The sequence below is a fragment of the Lonchura striata genome, chromosome 8 (assembly GCF_046129695.1).
Source record: "Lonchura striata isolate bLonStr1 chromosome 8, bLonStr1.mat, whole genome shotgun sequence".
Lineage (NCBI taxonomy): Eukaryota > Metazoa > Chordata > Aves > Passeriformes > Estrildidae > Lonchura > Lonchura striata.
Window position 1 is genome coordinate 12,722,805 of NC_134610.1, and position 20,531 is coordinate 12,743,335.

Sequence of the window (20,531 nt, forward strand, 5' to 3'; positions counted from 1 at the left end):
CTCAAGGAAACACTCCTCTTTCTACTGAGATGGCAGGTTCCATGCTCCAGCCATGCACATACATAATGAACCAGCCAAAAGTCAAGCACTTCAGTCCCTCTACCCCTCCATCTGCCCTGATAACCAAAGCACGAAGACAACTCATGCCTTGACAAGATTATGAACTTAACCAGATCATGATTCAAACCTTTAAAACAACATATATCATTTCCTGGAAATGCACTCCTAAAGGTGTGCAGAGCTACAGGCAAGTGCAAAAGACTTGGGCTAATTTTCATGTGTTTTTGGCAAGAGTACTGACACAGTCCTCCTCAGGTGGGAGCAAGAATAAGCGTGTTTGCTGTAGATCTGACTGAGAAAAGTGAAGCACAAATGTTTTTATCTATTGTCTGAATACAAAACAGCATGTGGTAATACACTAATAAGGTCTGATGATAATGATCTTATAATTTATATAGTAGTTTATTTTGAAGGAGCCAAGAAAAGGATCTATACCCTATGCTGACAAATGCCGTCAGGGCTCTGCTTTAGTCACTGGAAGGAGGCTGACTTATACAACCATCTTCATACACACTGGCAAGACTGGTGGCCTGACAGCACAAGCCAATAATGCTGAGACAGTCAGAAATGTGGCTACTTCTGAGGTAGGTGGATGGGAAACAAAAAGAAACATTGGTCCAAGGGTATCACCTCCTTATATCCTCCTCAGCAAAAAATTGTTTTCTTTTAGGAGGCAGAATAAACTGCATAAAATCCCATTTACCTGTCTAGACATGGAAGTGGAGTAGGAGGGCTGAGCTATCCCGTTGGAGCAGCCAAGTAACATAAAAACACCAAATTCATCTTAGTTTGTATGACTGGCCCACAAAATGTAGGTAGTGTGTCTAATCCCCACCCTCATTACAAAACTTGCCCTGAATGCAAGTGGGTAAATGCAAGCACAGCTTCTGAGCAGAGTTGTGGCCACATAATAATAAAAATTAGAATGGACCCCAGATAGCTGATACTTGATGTGCTGGCACCCCTCTCCCTGGTTTCTGCTCTGCTGTCCTGGAGGCTGAGCTCCCAGGGCGAGGCCTTTACAGAAGGTCAGCAAGCTGAGAACCAAGCCCTGGATTGGTAGGGGAGGTTTGTGCAATTAAAAACACCGGCTGGGAAGACCAGCATGACAGTGATTTACAGTCTCCATGGCAACGCGCAACACAAATTGCTTAATTCTGTTATGAAACCTCCAGGAAAAGCTACAGCAGGGCCTGTGTGAGAACTACCAAGCTCTCTCCTCCTCTGCTGCAGCTCTCCAAAGCAGACAGCTTTAGGGAGCCGATGCCCACCTCAGCAATAGGCCATAATTAGCACATCCTAATGTACAAGCAATGCTGATGATTCCATCAACTCATGGCTAAGGCAATTTTCCTATCCTCAGCTCATTTTGGTCTATGGCCTGACAGAGCTCTGCATACCTGAGGATGCCAATCTCACCTGAGGAAGACTATCAGCCACCGAGGCTGCCAACTACTCCTACAGCTGCAATTAAGAACTCTTCCTCTGCCCACAGCTCACTTGATTACACCCTTTTACCCAGCCACTTTGTAAGCATTAGCGGCTCCATGCAGTGCCTGCAGGGCTGAAACTCTGCAAAATCTGAACACTTCCCTCTCTGTTCCTCTTGCAGACTGCTGGCTGCAGCCACACAGCCACCACGACACACCCAGAGACGTTAGCCAGGTACCAAAATAGTTCAGCTTGATGTGTTGTAGGCAATCCCTTGGGCTGGGAACAACTAAGAATCCTTGAAAGACAGGACATGCCCTTTTAGGAGGCTGCTGCTTCCCTTGAGTCATGCTGACCGGGACTGAATGAACTTCAGGAATTTCTCCCTCAAGTAGGCATGACCATGTCCCAAGCCATCAAGTGCCAAAGGACTTGTAGGTGTATGAAAAAACATGCCAATTATTACTAAATAAAGATGATTAACTCTTAGCCAAGTTTTCTCCAGTCTGTCAGATTTCCTTCCCAGCCAATGTCTCTAAAAGGACACAGTGAACAAAAGCTGGACTGTGTTCCAGTCTTCAGTGGGAAGTCAGCATGGAACAGATCTGTCATGTGGGAAGCCAGAGTCTGATGCCCTTTGTAGCTCTGGCATTAAGGTTTTTCAAAACACAAGTGAAATTTCAAGTCTCTGAGGATTTCTAAGAAGGCATATTCTAACAGGTGCTCCCAACAGCTTCCGGATCTGATGTAGCCCAGCACCTGGTAAGACCTGCACAGGAAATTACAGGCATTTCCTTTTGGAGTGGTGATCAAAGCACTATCAGATTGCTACTAAAAGGGAGACAAAAAAGAAAGCCTTAAACCAACTGTCGTTTAAAAATAAAATCCTCTACCAAGCAATAGAGAGCTGCAATTGGCTGGGCTTTGAATGTGAGGAGATGTAACTGTGGGGTCCTGGAAGTGGCCTCATCAATTCTCCTCCTGTGCAGAAAGATGCTGTACCCCAAGTGTTGTGTTCTGTGAACTGCTCACTGGCTTCCTGTGCCAGCCAGACCTTTTCTCCCTTTCAACCCAAAATTGCATCACCTCCCCCACCACACAGATGCTGCTCAGATTTACTGTAAGAGAAAGAAAACGCACCGGGGGAGTAATGAAGCACTTGAGATTCACACAAAAGGTAGCTAAAGGCAGGAGCTGCCTGATGAATACTTCCTAGTTATTTCAGGAAATACAGAATTATAGCCTGAACAAATAATAATAATAAAAAGCCACGTCACTGGAAATGGCTTAGGTAGTAGGCGGCCCCCCACCTTCCCCCTCTGTGAATCCCTAAGTGATGTAAGGGGCAGCCCTTGCTGTAGAACTGAGCAGCAGCTTTCCCGTGGCCAGGCTGGGTTCAGGGACTCACTTGTTTTTACTGGGAAGCACGTGCCTGTCGGTGTCCCAATCTGTATGTAAGTGCAGCACAGCATGAGTCAATCACACTGACAAATGTCATCCAAAACCAACTCTGCTTCCCTCTCCCAACTCCTCCTCCACCTCCCACAAAAACTCCATTAATCTTCAGCCTGTTTCCCTCGGTGATGTAGTGCCCTTTTCAAAATATGTAAGAAGAGTTCTGTCACTTTGACAAACCAACAGTCAGGCGCAGATGCCAGATTTTTTTTTTTTCATTATTATTAAAAACAATACTTCAGTCAGATTTGGGCCATTTGTAGTTACAGCTCTACCACTTCCAGTTCTGTAGAAGAATCCAGTTATGCACCAGAAAGCAGCTACACAAGATCCATTCCTTTATCTTTAAGGCCTCAAATGAAACTGAATTGTTGCCAGTTTAGGGGTGTCCACTGGAGGCTGATCCAAGCCTTTTACCAAGGTATGAAATGAGAGCATCCTACTCAGTATCTGGGGCCTGGCTCAGCTACTCTTACTTCCATTACTTCTTGTGCGTTTAAATCCACCATTCCTTTCCTTACTCATTTGTTTCCAAAATTGTTAGGAGACATCAGGGGATGATAGATTCCTGTATTACTATTGCAAATTCTTTGCTAGTTACACCAGGAAGGCCTCTCCTATGTTATCATGGAACCAATGAAGCTGACCTAAACATACTGTAGCAAAAAAGCAGATTGCCAAGATGTTCCCCTGCCCTGCCCAGGCAGAGATAACACAGTAAGAACAAATTTAGTGGAGGAAGCGGCTTCGAATTCCAATAGCTGCCCTTCCTGCTTGCACAATCCCTGGAAATGGGCAGCTTCCCTCCTAAACATCCCAGCCTGCTGACACACCAATAGAAAAGACCCCAAATTCACTGCCCTGGGTGGTTTTGCTGCTCTTAATACTCCTCAGTGAGGTTTCTGAAGCAACAGCTCAATGCTTCAGCAATGTCCTGTTTGCAGCCCAGATGTTCTGCTGCTTGCATGAGGCCCTGATGCTGGCTTTGCAGCCAGATGTGCATGGCACAGCCAGATGTGCGTGGCACAGACCTCCTGGCCTCAATGAGCATCACCTTGAGCAGGTGGAAGTGGTCCAGGCAACAAATTCCTGTGCTGCATCATGGAGCTGTGAGGGGATCCTAAGCAGCACCAAGGACTGCCCAGCATGGACCTCATCACTGCTCCACCCTGCCCTCCCCACATCAGTCTCAAAGCCCCTGCCAAAACAAGGGGTGCATCCACCCCTCTGCCCAGCTCCTTGAAGAGTCATTGCCCTGCAGCCTTATGAGCACCATGCTGTCCACACACGGCTGTGTCAAGGCACAGACTTCATGGCACCTATGGATGCTTTGGAGATGATTAATGGATAGAAAGGGTACAGGGCCACCTCATTCCAGTCACCCTCTTGCAAATCAATCAATGCAATTGGCACCACGTTTGTCTTCCAGTCAGGCTCAATTCAGTATTTAATGCTTTTTACATCTCCAGTGTTGCTACCGGATGCCTTTCAGGATGTAAATGGATTTTTAAAGACTCCCTTCCCTCCTGGCAAACACACTTTGCATCTCTTAGACAGCTGCAAAGAGCTGAAGGCTGTGAAGTTCTCTGGTAACAGCATTTCCACTAGGAGATGGGTGAACCCTAACTCCAAGGGACAGATGAAGGAAAGTGAGGAGAGTAGGGATCTCCAGGCTATTTACAAAATCTGTCCTCTACCTGCAAATCTTTTTCCAAAACTTGACTCACGTCTATGTCCTTCCTAGGCAAAAAGAGTATTGTACATCTCCTACAGAAAAAAAAGACACATTGCCTGTTCACTTTGCATCACAAGGTTCCCAGAAATTATCTGTGAGCTATGTTTCTGCAATAGTTCCACACCCCAAGGCACAGGGCAGGCTTAAAGGGCTCTCTATAAATTTTCCCAGGGTCTTGGATCAAGGACAGTTGTCCTGGTTCCCCACAACACATCTAATACTCACTTACAGGTACAGAAGAACAGAGAGTATGCTGGTCTGTAATGCTGGAGATTTAGTAGAGCTTCACCAGCATGGACTTCAGAAGATGAAGGAACAGCTACCTCCCAAATTTACCCAAATAGGCACATTAGAATCTAATGACGTTAAATCCCAGAACTGTGTGGAAGGCTATTCCAGGCATTTCCCAGGTCCATGTCATTACTCTGTCACTTGGAAGACTCCAAGATCCCATCACTGGGCCAGGACCTGTAACAGTAATTTTTTCCAGGCTCATTACAGTGTCTGCCAAGAGCATAAGCCTCTTATTTAAGAACAGCATGCTGGGGAGGTGACTCCATACTTGGCAAATCCAACTGCTTGTCTCAAAGAGGAGGGTGGGCAGAACTCGGTGCTGGGTACAGGGGTGAGGAGTGGATGCACAGGCCCTTCCTCTGCTCACACATCATGATGCAGAGTTTTGCAAAGCCACAGCTTTCCACTGAACCTGCCTGAGGACAGAGTGCATGTACACTGCAAGCATCCCAGCCACGTGCCAAGACAGTCCTGCTGCCTCTTCCTAGCCCCTCTCTTTAGCAAATCCCTTGGCTGTCCCTCTTTAGTTCTTTCCCTGCTATTCTCTTTCCATTCTGTGCTAGCCTGGACAAGCCATCCTGGTGGCAAACACACACCTTGACACTCAAACCAGTGGGCAACTGGCCAAACCACCCATGAGGAACAGAGTTTACCCTTGCATGACTCAAGTCCACTCTCCTATCAAGTGCCTTCACCCTTCCAGCACTGGAGAGAAGCATCCCATGAGAATACCCCTCAGAAGAGAGGTACCAGAGCCTCAGCAGCTGGTGCTGCTCAGTACCTGCACTTTGTTGTTGAATGCCCAAGTTACATCTCAGGTGTCGTGACTGGATGCATCCATAGAGCAGCAGCTGAAAATCAACACATCTTTGAAAGCACCCTGTAAGTTAGCTGACCCAACTTTACATCCCCTGTGGCCACCCCTCACCCCCCAGTTTCAGCAGAGATGTGCATCAGGATACCCTAATTCTGGTTCCTTCTACACTCAGCCTAAATTCTCTGCCTTGACTCTTAAGTCATTCAACTTGCAGCCATGTGGGAGGGTATATATGTACATTCATTAACACTTCCATTATGCCCCATGGTTTGGCAGGTGGTGCTGCATTATGGATTTAAACAGTGCCAGCAAGTGAATCTACAGCACTTCACTGGATTAACATGTGATGGGAAATCATAACCTCAAAAGTGTACTGCACTCTTGTGAAGCAGCTCTGATAACAAGGCAACAGAGGGCTCCAACCACCACTACACTGTGCAATCACATCAGAAATTCACCCACAACTTCAGGGAAAGATAATATCCCTCAAAACTCAATCACCATTGCATGGAGTTAAAAAAAAAATGGAAAAGAAGAAAGCAACAGCATATTCTCTTGCCAGTTAAAGGAAAAGAGAGGCACACCTGCTTCTACCACAAAGCATCTTTCACACACACCAAACAATAACATCTGCTTTTGCCCTATAAACTGTTTTCACATTGGAGAAACACACCACACTTGTTTATACTCATTTCAGAAGTCAGCTTTCAAGGTACTGAGTGCTCCACGCCCAACATGATGCCTCCTTCTGTCTTATTAGGCTGACACTGACAGATTTGCAGAAATTGCACAGTCAGATTCCCTGAGGGGATGCTGTCCCAGGGAATGAGAAGATGTGCTGGACTACAGAGAATACAGGCACTGCACACACCACTGAGTCTTGGCAATGGGGCAGGTAAGGACCTTGGATGGGACAAGAGGATAAAGCATCAGTTAAACACTGGTATCCCCACACTGCTTGTCATTTTCTGGGCTGGACCACACTCACCTTTCCTTAGCTGTGAGTGGTACTACAGTGCCACTGGACACTGCAGCTGTACCTGAGTGGTACAGAGCTCCTACAAGTGTACAGAACTTGTGCTTTACCTGAGCAGTGGGAAGGATCACTTCATAGCTAAGGCTATGCAAGGATACGTTTCTGTATCTAGATATTGAGGTAAATCAAGAGCTACCTTCAAAAAAGAATTCCTGGTCCTTCATTAGCTCTTCCAAATCACTGTTTTGGTTCAATTACTCTGCTCTCCTTCTCCTGTTTGAAACTCAGAAGAATCTGAGCAAGGAAACACATTCAATCTCCTAAAGACTGGCTGAGAAGTTTCTCTTGGCTGAGAAATTCCAAAGAAATGTTGAGGTTCTGCCATAAGACCCATTTTTAATTTCCATCCACAACACAGCTCTGAAGTACAGCTATCCTGCTGCAAAGCTGCAACCAAGTCAAGACACCAGGGTCTCTTCTCAAAACCAATGGGGTGCAGCGTTATGTTGCTCTAGCCTTAGGGTAGATCTCATATGCCATTCCTATGCATGTACAGTGCCATTATTTTTAAACCCAAGCAATGAGATTATGGATTAGCCTTAGTCTTGACAATTTAGGCAAATGTCTCATTTGCATCGTATTTTACATACCAGACTCACAGAAACGGCAAAAAATTTGGATTTGACCCTTCTTTGTACTGCAAGGTTCTCTGCAATGACACAGACCTTTACATGGAATTATCCTCTTATGCTTCAGCACCTTCAATGAAAATTCAGTCTTAAAATTTTAAATAAAACACAACTATAGATATTGTTTTTTTATTTTGACCTAGTGATTGATAATATAACATGGGGTGATTTAACCTGATGGCATCTTGACACACGTCTGCATATAAAAATACCTCTACTAAAATCACAGATAGAGACAGCATGGACGGCAGCCACTTGAAAAAAAAAAAAAAATCCCCAAAGCATTAAGGCCTTGTAAGGGACAAGATTACTTTCATCCTGCCACAGCATGTTTCAATTTAACCACTGCATCTCTCAGCACTTTTGGTTCATATTCTTTTACCACACAGAGACACAAGCTTGGTATACGCCCAGCTTTAGGAAGGGGAAATGGTATTTTGGGTCACCAGTTCCACCCACCCCTCCACTCAACAAGGCTTTTGAAGTGCACCAGTCCCAAACAGAAGCCAGAATACATTAGCCTGGGGTCAGGAGGGTTTGGTGAGCCTGAGGTTGGGAGATATTTAAGGATTTTTTTGGGTCCACGTTGCTTTGTCAGCAATCCCTCCCCTCCTGTTGCCCACGAGGACACCCTGCCCAGGGCTGCTGGCGTGTTTGCCCCTATCATGGACACTAGCAGGCATTTCCTCAGCCCTTTTGTCAATGCCTTGAAGGTGGCAGATCTCCAATCACTGCCCAAGCAGTTCTTCACTGCTCCGGCTAAGACACCAGAGCACCTCCCTTCTCACCTCTCAGCTATGCCAGCTCATCTTCACCAGTCTTCCCAAGCTCACATGAATTGCAGATCCTGTTACTTTTCTCTATTCTCTTTTACCCCAAATCAGAGAACTGCTCCCAGTATTTTGTGGGGTAGAAGGACTTATGCTGCACAAAACCAAACAGATGCTTCGACACAGGATATGCCCGAAAAAACAATTTTTCTGCTTTGGTTCATCAGCCTAGCATTTATTTCCATATTCTTGTGAGGCTGGTATGTAAACAACAGAGAGTAACTTGCTGTGCTCAGAAGACCTTAAAATAAGAGTCCTATTTCTCTGTCCTCCTGGATCCAGCAAGTCATCCTCCTGAGGTTCAAAGAGTTTCTGGAACTCATAATTTAAAAATCCACGGAATAAAAACAGGGTAGCTGCAGATCTTTACCAACAGAAAAAAGTAGGCTGAAACTGTTCTGTTATTTAATAATTCAAATCCCAGTTGCCTAATTAAACAGGCTTGCTACATTGCAAAAAGAATAAGGAATTATATATTCTCTTAGCTAACTTTGCCAATTAACATGAAAGCCTTTTCATGCTCCACAGGAGTTTGGTCCAAGTAAAACTTTTGAAAACAGACTTAATACTCCACAAGTAAATCTCACATAGCAAAACCCTTGCTGCTCACAGGACTAGGGTGATGCAGCCCCTTGTCAGCATCCTTGTGCTTTGTAGAGCTATTTTGCAGGACACACAGAAGAAGCGATGACCAGCAGAGCATTTTAACAGAGCGTTCAGTATCTCTTTGGACCTGCCCAAAGCTCATGAAAAGCAAATGGTCTTCACAGTTCCTCATGCCTGAAATATTCCCTGTTTGCAGATTAGATCTGAAAGCATCCACAGCATGTGGAGGAAACAGAAGTCTCTCTCAAAGCACTCTGCCCTTGAGCTACAGAATATTTTTTTACGGAAGCACTGCAAGTATTTATTCAAGTCCACCTCATCTCTACAGCTGATCACAAGCTCTGGATGCTCCAATTTCAAGCTATGATCCTTCCCCAGCTAGCACCAAGGTCTCTTCAGGTGAGGTGCACACACAGTGGGCTCAGGCAATACCTGCCTTGATCCCCCAGGGCAGCTGTGTCAGATGCAGGCAGGTACCTTAACAGCAAGATCATGCACTATTCTGAGCGCTACAGCAGCAGTGTTTGACCTTGCACTGTTGCACAAAAACAATTGACAACAGCTGAGGGTTTTTCCAGAGCACTGGGGCATGTCTCCTCTTGTTCCAAGGTTAGTTAGGGATTCTTGTCCCTATGAAACACCAGCAGCCACCAAACCAGCCTCAGTCTGCAACTGCAGTCAGCAGCAAGCACTGCTGAGCCAAAGGGATTCCTTCAGTGATCTCCCACCTCCCAGTTCATCATCCTGCAGCACAAGCTCTGTGGATGCCCTTATGACCCTTTCTGGGATTGAGTGCTTGGTACTGAATAACTTCTTCCACAGAGTCCTGCTTTATAGACATATGTTCCCCACCCAGCAAGCTTCTCTTAGGCTGGTGACACCAATAACACCAATACTTTCATAGCAAGTATTACATAAGACATCAGGTACTTGTTTTCTGAAGATCACAATCTCTACTAAACTGCCAGATGTCTATGCAGACCATTCAAGAGCTATCTGGGTATGCTAAGTACAGATGACAGACTCGATAACAGCTCTGAATGTGTCTAAGAGATTAAATTCCATCTGCATCCTGTTACTTTTGTTATTTGGTACTCCTTCAGAGTGAGTGTTTCAACAAGCAATGCGTAAAGAGCTTGTATCACAAGTTTACAGGAAAAAAAATCCTTTAAATTCTTTCTTGGAGTCACCAGGTACCTGCAGACATGCTACAGTGGTGTTTTAGCAGTTCTTTAAGTGGGAAGGCCAGTTCAAGAAAAAGGTGGATGCGATTCCCACTACACTGATGTCCATTAATATCCCTTTAATCTGAAATGGGTGGGTCTTTGTTCCAACTATTGCTTATCAGGCTCACCATGAGGCTTAGTGCTTCCAGCAGTGCAAAGAGCAGATCCCTATTCAAAAGCCTTTCAATCCCTCTTATATTTGCAAGATGAACAAGTATTTGTTTCCATAAACCAGAGCATGCCTTGCACTGGAAAACAGAACAAGCTGCAATAGTGTACCACACAAAATTATATCAAAGGAAGATTAAACACGTTCATTTCCATGTCGATATGACCAATTCTTAAAGAACAAACAAAAAAAATTACAATAAAACAAAACAATAAAGCCCAATAAAGCTGAAGATTTCACTTCAATAATTATTTTTTGCTCACTTCAAAACCTCCTCCTTCCAATAAGTGGATTATACAGAGGATCTGCAGAGCCTCTTGCTATTGCCAATTCTGCATTTTTTGGACACATGGTGCTGTCAGGGTTTGTTCACAGAGTCCCTCTCCATACTCCATTGTTGGCTCACCCACCACTGAAATCCTGATCCCAGTCCTTCCTATAGCTGTGACAGGAGCTGAGGCATGCTGGCAAGCAGACACTTGGAAAGCTGAATTCACTGGCGCTCTCAATCAGATTACAATTTCATTAAAGAACTTTTAAATAAAACAAACTCCAACATTTGCACTTCATAATTAAGTGGAAGCCAACTGAATTAGTGTCAAGCCATGGCATAAGTGAAAGCATCCGAACCCTGGCACCCCTGTGACCCTAGCCAGCTCTGAAAGGAAAGCTCTAGCAGCTTGTACCACAGCAGACCCTGACACTTCATCTCCTTGGGACTGCAGGAGAAGCTGAGACACTCCAGGCTCTGCCTGCTCCCACTCAGGGCATAGGCACCCCTTCCTATGGTGCTGCAGGCATGGCCTGGGAGGCACAGCAACATTCCTGCCCTGGCAGCAAGCCAGGAGTGACTTTCCAGTGGCAGAGTAATAACCACTGGGAGCAAGTCAAGCTCCGGCCCGAGCCCAGGGAAGGCAGCAGCACTGAGCGCTCCCGGGCTTCCCAAGAGGAATATTTCACTGTAACCCACACACAGTACATGACATGGGCCCCGAGCAAGGCACTGCATGACTTACAGCTGACTTCAGCAGGCTTTAGTTTGATCTGTAAATCCTCTAGACACTTCACAAGAATGTTGCTCAACTCCCACCACCTTCAGCCTCACAAGAGGTAGACATAAATACTTAGCATTAGCATAGCTCCCCATGACTCATTTTTTCTCCTTTTTAAATATAGCATCCTATAAATGTGGATACAATCTGAGCAATAAAACTCACATTGTTACTGTTCATCATGCAACCATAACAAAAAATTCCTCCTGCCAGCTTTGGGCAACTTCCTTCACCAAACTCCAAACACTGGTGACCCTCACATGGCTGAGATGGAGCAGTGGAAGCTCTGCTCCATCAGGGAACCCAGGCAGCACAGGGACTGAGCACTGTGGCGGCAGATATGGAGCTGGGCAGGAAGCTCCATCATCAACCCAGACACTCATACCAACTTTATTAAGAGGAGCAGAGCTGGCTCTGGGCACAGGAAGAGCAGGGATTGTCCAGAGAGGAACAGTTTAAGCAGCTGAGAGGCAGCCTGTGCAGCCTTGGGGAAGCCACTCACTGAAGAAGTGGTGGTGGAGGCATCGCTAGCTGGAGGATGTTCCTCACTCTTTCCCAGACACACATCACCTCCCTCCCTCCATCACTGGGCTTGAGCTTTCTTCTTAGAAAAGCCAAACCCATATTGTCCAACCAAGCAAATGCCACAAGCTGCTTCAGAAGCACTGAGGAAGAATCAGATAGGAAAAGCATAGACCAGAGCTTGTTGATTTTCATGGGAATTAAGAGTGTTTGAGCACCCTCCTGTCTGTCCTGCTGCAGACTTTCTTGTGTGATCAATCCTTCATGCTGTGTTTAGCTTTACTGAATACTTCAGCTCCCTAGCTGTACAAATGAGATAAATAGCAGCCCCCTATCTCACAGGTATGTTGCAAAATAAATAGATTTTGCATTACAAGTGTTACAGGAATGCTTTAAAACTTTCACAAGTATCAAGACTAATCCATCACTGCTCATAAAGAACCCTAGGACTGATAGCAAATTAAAATCTTACCTACACAAACATTACAGTATGCAAGACTGTTTTCTTAGTTTATCTGTTTCTGCTGATAACCATGATTGCCCCAGTGACTTGAACTGTTCTAGTCACAAGCTATGAATTAAGTGCACCAAATCCTATCTAGAGAAATACATGCTTTACTCTGTCTACAAAAACAGCTGAGACATCAGTCATCCTCTCAGCTGTCCTAAAGACATAGCTGAAAATGCATGCCCATATCCATCCTGCTGTCAGGTGACTGAAAAGTACATTTTTACCTCGTGGACTTCTCTAGTAAGATTATGCAAGAGAATTTATACACCACAGTATTTTTCTATTTTTTTCTCCAACACTCTTATTTGATATCTGAAATAAGTGGAGTGGCAGAGCTGTCACTGTCATCCTAGAAACTGGCATTTTAAAGACAAGATAAACAGAAGCCTTTGCTTAAAACTTCCAGGAGTGTGTGTAGCTTAAAAAGCTAATTACTTTTTAAAATAATGACTAAGACTCTGAGGAATCTAACTCCCAAAGTCACACAGGTAGTTCTGAATATGTTACCCTTTCAGAGTAATTATGCCATCAAAGTCCCAGTCAAAAGCTGATGAGCGTTACTAATATATGCTGATGAGAGAACCTGAACGTGAAAGACCTTCTTGCTTTATTTACACTTCAGTAAATCAGAAAGCACACCAAGACTTATTTTCACATACAAGAGTAACAGACTTGACCACAAGGGACATTTAAGGAAGTTAACCCACAGCCCAGGGAGTAGGTTTACTGTAAACCGGCTGCAAGCTGATGTTGCTGGACTTGTTTTCACTGGAGATGATAGAAACTTGGAGCAGCTGTTTGAACTTCAGTGGACTAGCACCAGTCACTAAATAAAACAGTGGTCTGGCCCATTATCTGAATCATTACAAGTCACCATTCAGAGGTAAATTAGTCCCCAGGCAGTCCTCAGTGACATTTATCTCTAGACCAAGAACTAGGTAGATGCAGTCAAGAGCTGGGATGAAGAAAGAATAAACCATTTTTACCATCTTGCATAAAGATATATATTTGGTACAACATTCTTTACAGAAGCAGACCTTCTCAAAGAGAAAGCAAGGAAGGCATTGGGTTATTTGGGAGAAGGTGAAAAGAGTGCCAGGAACTTTTTAAGCTGCTCTGTAGTAGAAGAAAGTACAAGAAAGTAATTAAAGATTTTACTCTTGAGCCTATCGATGTCAAACAAATTCCAAGGTTAATAAAATTTAGCCAAAAATTAATATGTAAATTGTACAAGCACTGAAAATTTCTGCTGGTCCATTTTGGCCAGAAGAGAAATAGCAGGAAGGGGAACCCCATCCAAGACTGTGTCTCAGATACTTAGATGCCTTCTGAACTATCTCAGCTATATTTATGTTTGCAACACACCCCACAAAGAAATAACTTCTACTACTCCAGTTTAGAAAGAAGAAAAGTGGACTCAGTGACAGGCAGGTTTCATTGGTGCCCGTGAGAGTTGCTGACCTTAGCTTACTTACCTTTGGACAGGTTGTGACAGAGAAAGTGCTTGGGGGCAGTTTCCTATCCCTTCCCTAGTTCCAGCAATTGGGCTGGTGTCTCAGATGGAACCTATCTGCCTGTGCAACACAAAGCACCACTCACTGGAAAATTGCAGGAGAGTCTATGAGTACTATAAGTAGAGCAAACTACTCAAAAATATTGTTAACCTCCCCCAACCTGGTCCCTACCCCCTCCCTCAATCATTATTTCAGGAGATATATTTTTGTAGAATTATTTCATTATCTAATGGCTGCCTGTTCTATCTCTGTGCAAGATTTCCATATATGTTACTCCTCCACTGACATTTTCTCACACATACACATGCACGGATCAGCAATTGCTCCACTACATTCTCAGAGAATAAAAGAGCCATAAATCTCAAGAAAATAGAGTATGCCAAACAATTCAGCATCTGAAGTTACAGCTGTTCATTTCTCCTCTCTGTTCAGAAAGAGCCAGCCTTGGCTTATTGCAGATGTTTTTGAAGTAGACGGTGTTGCTCTAGATTGACTTTGGATACACTCATGATGTGACCCACTGGAGCACTGGAACTTTGTTTCCCCACAGAGAAAAATACAGCCATTGGCATTCAAGTAGAACAGGAAGGCTATTCTCCCCACACCAGAAAGCATCTCCTCTCAAGCACCCCTGTAAGCAACAACAGGAGAAGGAAGCAATAACTCCACCAAGGAGTGGGCTAATGTTCCTCCCATCTGCCAGTCCCACGCTCATTCTGTTTTCACTTGGACCACATCCTCCCAAGCCTTCTGCTTTATACCTCATTAAACTTGGGTGCTTCAAACAACAAAAATGTCATCCATCTTTGCAAGGTTACTTTTAAGGCACATTTCCATGTCTTTTAACACCATTCTCTTCCTCAGCCCTGTCTTGAAAGCCTGAAAATTAATTCCCTATTTTTCACATTGAATCTGTCCCCTGAGTCTCAATCTACTTATTCATGACAGTAAAAGTTTATGCAAACACCTCCACCATGCAAAAACACTCCCCTCTTCATTCCTGTGGATTCATGTTAATATTCTCCACCTCCAGAGTCTCAAATACTCCCTGCATTGAGAGCTGCACATTCCCATGCTGAGGTGCAATCCATCCTAACTCCCCCTGTGCAAGTAAGAGAGGAAAAGGGATGAGTGGTCATGGAGAAGTTATAATGCTGAGGCAAAAGCAGCTCCACAAAGTGTAAGGCCCTGCATGGCTCCAAAGGCTGAGCAAATCTGAAGTGAGGAGCCACCAGAAGTGACAGCTTAGCTGAAGCAGGGACAAACAGATAAACCAGGTAAACTGAATTATTAAGAGTGGTCAAGCTGAAGTCTGGAGCCTAAAACTTTTACGGGGCATATTGATTCATCCTAATGAACTGACTCACCTGGAGCCAGTAGGGATGCCAGGCTTGGCAGCTGTGGGTAGAGGTTCTTGGCTTGAATCCAGCTACAAAAAGGACTTCACACCCGAGGAAGAAAGATAAAAATTAAAGGGCAGAAATTAATAAAGCTTAACAGTTTTGCTCAAGGAGCCTTCTAGAATTAAAAGAAGGGAGTAGAGTTTCTGCTCAAACGTTGTCAGCCCTGCTAGGAGAACACGGTACATTAGAACAAGGCTAATGAGCCAGGGAGGACGTGGGTGCAGGACACTGCAGTTGAAGAAGAACCTAAGAAACCCCAGCACAATGACAAAAATAATGAATCATCACATCAATTTTTCCTATATCCACCTGCCTAACATTGCCTTTCCCAATGACAACACCAGCTCATCTGCAGGACTCATCCTCTTCCTTCCAGTCCCCAAATGCCGTTTCTCCACCAGTGCCAAAAAACTGTGTGAGGAGGAGGAATAAAGTCCTCTCTAACCACCTTCTGATACAATGTTATTCCTCCCCAGTGTTAGCCTCAGTCTCAGGTTAAGAAAAGAACATCCAATGCGACACAAACAAAAGTTTCCCCCAAAGAAGACAGGTTTAGTTTCTGCAATTCTTAGCAGCTCTGCAAAAAAATTTGAGTTTGTGAAAATACCCACCTAAAACATCAATAAATAGAACTGCCTCTCAGATAATTTCTGAAAAGAGGTGCTGGGCCAGCTCTGACCCTACTGCAGCTCTTCTGGTTCAGAAGTGATGCTGGTGGGGTGTTTGGCCCTCTGCAATCTGGGTATACACTCTATCATATTGGCTAGCGCCTGGTATGGAGGAGCAAAATCAAAGAAACACAAACAAATTGATGCAGAACTACAATATGAAGCTATTCATACCTATTTTCTACATACACTATTATTTTTAAGGGGATGCTGTCAGCTTGGTATTTTCAGACTCAAGGATCTAGAAAGAAATCTTACCTCTCAGGCAGTCTAAAGCTCTGCTACAGAGTTTTTCTTTAAAGCTCTTACTTTGTAATTTCCTTGCCACACCCCTTGTTCTTTCCTTATCTTTCTCCCAGCCTTTCTTAATGGACACTGTTTTTGCAAATCTGTTTTAACAGATTCAGAGCAAGAGACAAGTACCCTTCATAAAGAAAAAGAACAGTTTTAGGCATTTTAAATGCATCTCTTGTGCAAAAAGAGCATGAGTTAACCAGGTAATTTCAGAGTGAAAACTCAGAAAGTACACCTATAGCTGATACAACTCTAAAGTTGATTCACTTTTCTTAATAACAACTCTTGTATGAACAATAGTTTCCAGGTAAGACGTACATAAACATTTCCAGATGGAAAATAGCATCCCTTTAAGCCTACTGAAAAATCCGAACTTAGATAATTTAAGCTACCTGAAGAGTTGGTGGCTTAGATTTTCCTATTTCCGTGGCATTACTGGAGATCAGTGCCAGCTGACAGTGCTGAAGGGCTGCAGCTCCCTGTGCTGGGAAAAAGCCTCACGCCGGGGTCAGGGCTCCCCTGTGCGCTTTGCTCCTCTAAGAAAAGCCCTGTCTCTGTGAAGTCCCAGTTTGATGCACGACGTGACCAGCTCGACAGGGAGGGTCACTGGAGCAGAGGAGTGCAGGATGCTTGAGACTGATCCACACTTAACTTGCTCCTCAGCTTGCAGCCAGCGTGGCTCTTAGTTTCTCTGTCTAGGAAGTAGGGTTTTATGCGTTGTTTCTACAGCTCTTGAGCCATTGATTAAAGTAAACAAACAAACAAAAAACCTACAAGTTTTCTTTCTGATCCCCAGCAATCACAGTCACAAGGTCTGAAAAATCCTTGTCCTATCTGTGGTTCAGTTTGTTTTCTTAATGAAGAAAGTAAAAGTAAAGTAAAACCGGGAATAAGAAAAAAAAAAAAAAAAAAAAAAAAAAAAAAAGAAGAAAACCAACCAACAAACCCAAACCTGAACCTCCTCCTCTCCTTGTTTCTCTGTAATTGAAGATAGCATCTCTATCCTTTTTAAAAGTTATGGAAGCTTATACAAAGTACTCAGTGATCCAAGAGCAATTTTAAGGTAAGATAAGAATCCTCGCCGTACCCAGATCACATCCAAACGCACCCGGGGCAGGAAAGTAAAATATTACCGTGGCTCTGAATCTGTGGCGGGGGGAATAACCCTGACACAAGCAAAATCCAACAAACCCTCAACTTACAAAGATCTTCCATTACACCGCGTAACTCAGAGCGACCCCCCCTCCGCAGCGCAGAGCCCGGAGAAGACACGGACCGCACGGCGCTCCGACCATTGCGCCATCCATTCCCTTTTCCCGGCGGGGCGGGCACCCCGGGCCCCCGCAGCCCCCCGCCGCACGGAGCCCTCGTACCGTCCGTGCCTTGCCCGGCGTCCGGCGCTGCCGCGAGCGGCGGCTCCGCGGCGACAGTCGGCGACAGCGCTTTCCTCCCGACACCGAGCTGCGGCCAGGGAAAGCGGCGGTGCCCGGGGCGCGCTGCTCCCGACGCGGGGGCTCATGCCAGCGTGGGGCGCCGCATTTCAGCAGGAATCGCTGTGGAGAGAGGAAAGAAGCAGAGGGGGAAGCCCCGCCGCGGTTACCGCCGGGTGTCACCGCCGAGTGTCCCGCCCCTCCCGCGGGCTTGTCACGCGTGGAGCGCCCGAAGTGCGCGGCGCTGTCCCGCGCCCCGCGGGGGACGGGCAGAACGCACCCGGTTATTGTTTGTTTGGCCGCGTCCCCCGGCCCCGCTCCCCGCCCTCTCACCCGGGCTGCGGGGCCGCGCCCTCAGCGCCCGCGCAGAGGCGGCCGGGCAGCGCCGGCGGCCCCGCGCTCTGGCCCCGGCGGCCGCGGCAGCGCAGCCCGCGCCCGCCGTCCTTATACCGCCGCGGCGGCTGCTATAAATAGCCCGGCCCCGCCGCCGGGGGCCGCCCGGGCGCCGCCGCAGGGGGATTCGCGGCGGCGCGGGGACCCCCGTCACCTGCGGCTCGGCGGCTCGGCCGCGCTCGCCGCTCGGGCCGCCCGTGGTGCCGCTGTCCGTGGGCGCGGCGGCGGCGCGGCTCCCGGGGGCCCGGGCCCGCCGACCCCCGGCGCGGCAATGGGCCCGTCCGCCGCCGCCGCGCGTTAAGGTGGAGCGGAGCGGAGCGGCGGCACCTTAAACCGCTCGGGCCGCTCTCCCCGCCCGGCACCCCGGGCCCCACGGGGCTGCGGCTGAAGGGAGCGCACCGACCGTCCGGCCGCGGGGTTCGTGCAGCCGCCAGCAAACGAGGAGGAGCAGGAGGACAGTAAACAGCCGGTTCTGTCTGACGGACGGGGCAGCGGCCGGACGGCACGGACTGGTACGAGCGCCGTTCACGCCGCATGAACACGGCGCACACCGAGCCTTTGAGAAGCAGCTACTGTGCGCACACAACCCCCTTCTCCCCCTCCCCCATGTATATATATTCATACTTAATACTAGGAAGCCTCATCAACTTGAATCCCGATAAGAGAATTCGTGTTGAATACACCAGAGCTCATCCTATACAGCACTCGGGGAACACATAAGCAGTGGTTATTTTTTTACCTCTCATTTGTGCCCTTGTCTGGCACTTCGAGGCACAACCAAAGCAGCGCTTCCCATGCCACCTGCGGGCTCCTTTGCCACCTCACACCTTGCGCCTGACACCAGCAAAAGCTCTGCTCCCGCACCTACACACACTTACTGACACATGCTGCCCTCACAGAGGATGCTGGCAATGGCTGTGTGAGAATGACCCATGACAGGAAGGACGTGTCCTACCACAGGAGCACCTTGAGCACAACCCTGGGTGGTGCTCAGGTACAGACCGAGTGCCTGCAGCATCTCAGAGGGTACATTTAGGCACTTGCTGATTTACCGTGCTGGCTCAGGGCTTACCTCCCTGGTGGTGAGCAAAGCAGAGGTACAGGAACTCAAAATGGTTCTTAAACCCAAGTGAACAGTCCCAGCACTCCTCCTGTGCTGAATTAGCATTCTGTACACTCCAGTAGTCCTCAAGAAAGATCTACCCAAGGAGTCTGGCACAGCGCTGCGGCATGAACGGAACAAGTCAGCTTCCGTGCTATCTTTCCCACAAGTGTAACAGGCAGAGAGAAGTATACTGCCATTTTGCAAACAAGATATGTGAGTATCTGCCTCAAAACCTGCATTGGTCCAGCTGCATGGAAGAGGTGAGAGGGAGCAGACCAGGAGGAACCCCACAGGCTTTCCAAACCAAACCGTGGACAGACGTGTTTTGTTTACATGAATTGACAGCTGGGTTTGTAAGATATGCATTTGTCAAAAGGAGTCACATGTTTACACCTGAATTTGGTGTGAAACAGCTTCTCTGTTGGTTACAGATTTTCCCTCTAGGACAAAATAGTCTCCTCATCTTCCCAGGGCAGACTGCAATGCAGTGATGGAGGTGACTGGCTATGAGGAATCTGGTTTTTGCTATCAGCACATCTTGCCACCAGGGAGGGCAAAATTGGCAAAACTGCACACAGCAGGTCATCTGTACATTCTCAGAGGTGTGGAAGTGCTGTCACTAAATGCTGGGGACACAGCAGTCCTGGGACTGGTAGGCCAAAGATTTCAGGTTTAGATCTTTAAATCTGAGAATCCAGTTTTCTATTTGGGCATTTTAAACAGATCACCCTTCAGAGCTGCACATTTTTGCTTCTGCATTTGCCAACCAAGCCCAATATTCATACACCAAAACCTGAAAATCTCTGATGCATTTCATACCAAAGTCAGTAACACTTGACAGGAAAAGCTGTGGCCTGGCTCCTGTACGTCAGGTATCTAGCTTATTGCTCAGTTCTCAGTAGCCTTCCTATCATAAGAAATACTAAAATTATGGATGGAAGAAAGCCAAAAAGTCCTCTTTCAATTCCATCCAGTATCTGGAGCAGCATTAAATTTCTTGTAGTGCGTATTAGTTAACAACATTGCTAAAGGGGAATTGCAGCTGTGGTTGAGCGCTTATACAATACAACTCCTATTTAAGTGCATTTTTGTATCCTGCTGAGTCACCCCAAGGAGCCCTCAAACAAAGCATCACGTTCAGTTTGACAGCAGAGACAGTGGCATGAAGAGCTTTCCCTTTACCAGCCCTCCCTGGGGGGATGCGAGTGTAGGATGGATGACACTTCAAACCTTGGAACAAATAGAAAGCTAAAAGAAAAGAGTGCCTTACAATTTCAGCCAACATTTCCCCCATACAGATTTAAGCACATGACATTTCCAGTCTGTTTCAGCTTCAGTGAGTAGATTAAAG

At 46.3% G+C, this 20,531-nt stretch overlaps 1 protein-coding gene across 3 annotated transcripts in view; it reads right to left on the reverse strand.

The window, feature by feature from the left end:
- Positions 1-18,083, reverse strand: part of MRAS (muscle RAS oncogene homolog) — a 38,312-nt gene extending 20,229 nt beyond the window's left edge. For 2 of the 3 annotated variants that reach the window (XM_021526148.2, XM_021526151.3), the window contains exon 1: positions 17,626-17,879. The gene's annotated coding sequence lies outside the window, so the exon portion shown is untranslated. Of the gene's footprint in view, positions 1-17,625; positions 17,880-18,015 lie in introns of those variants that run through there. The other variant, XM_021526149.3, reaches the window with a different exon arrangement.
- Between the last annotated feature and the right edge of the window lie 2,448 nt (positions 18,084-20,531).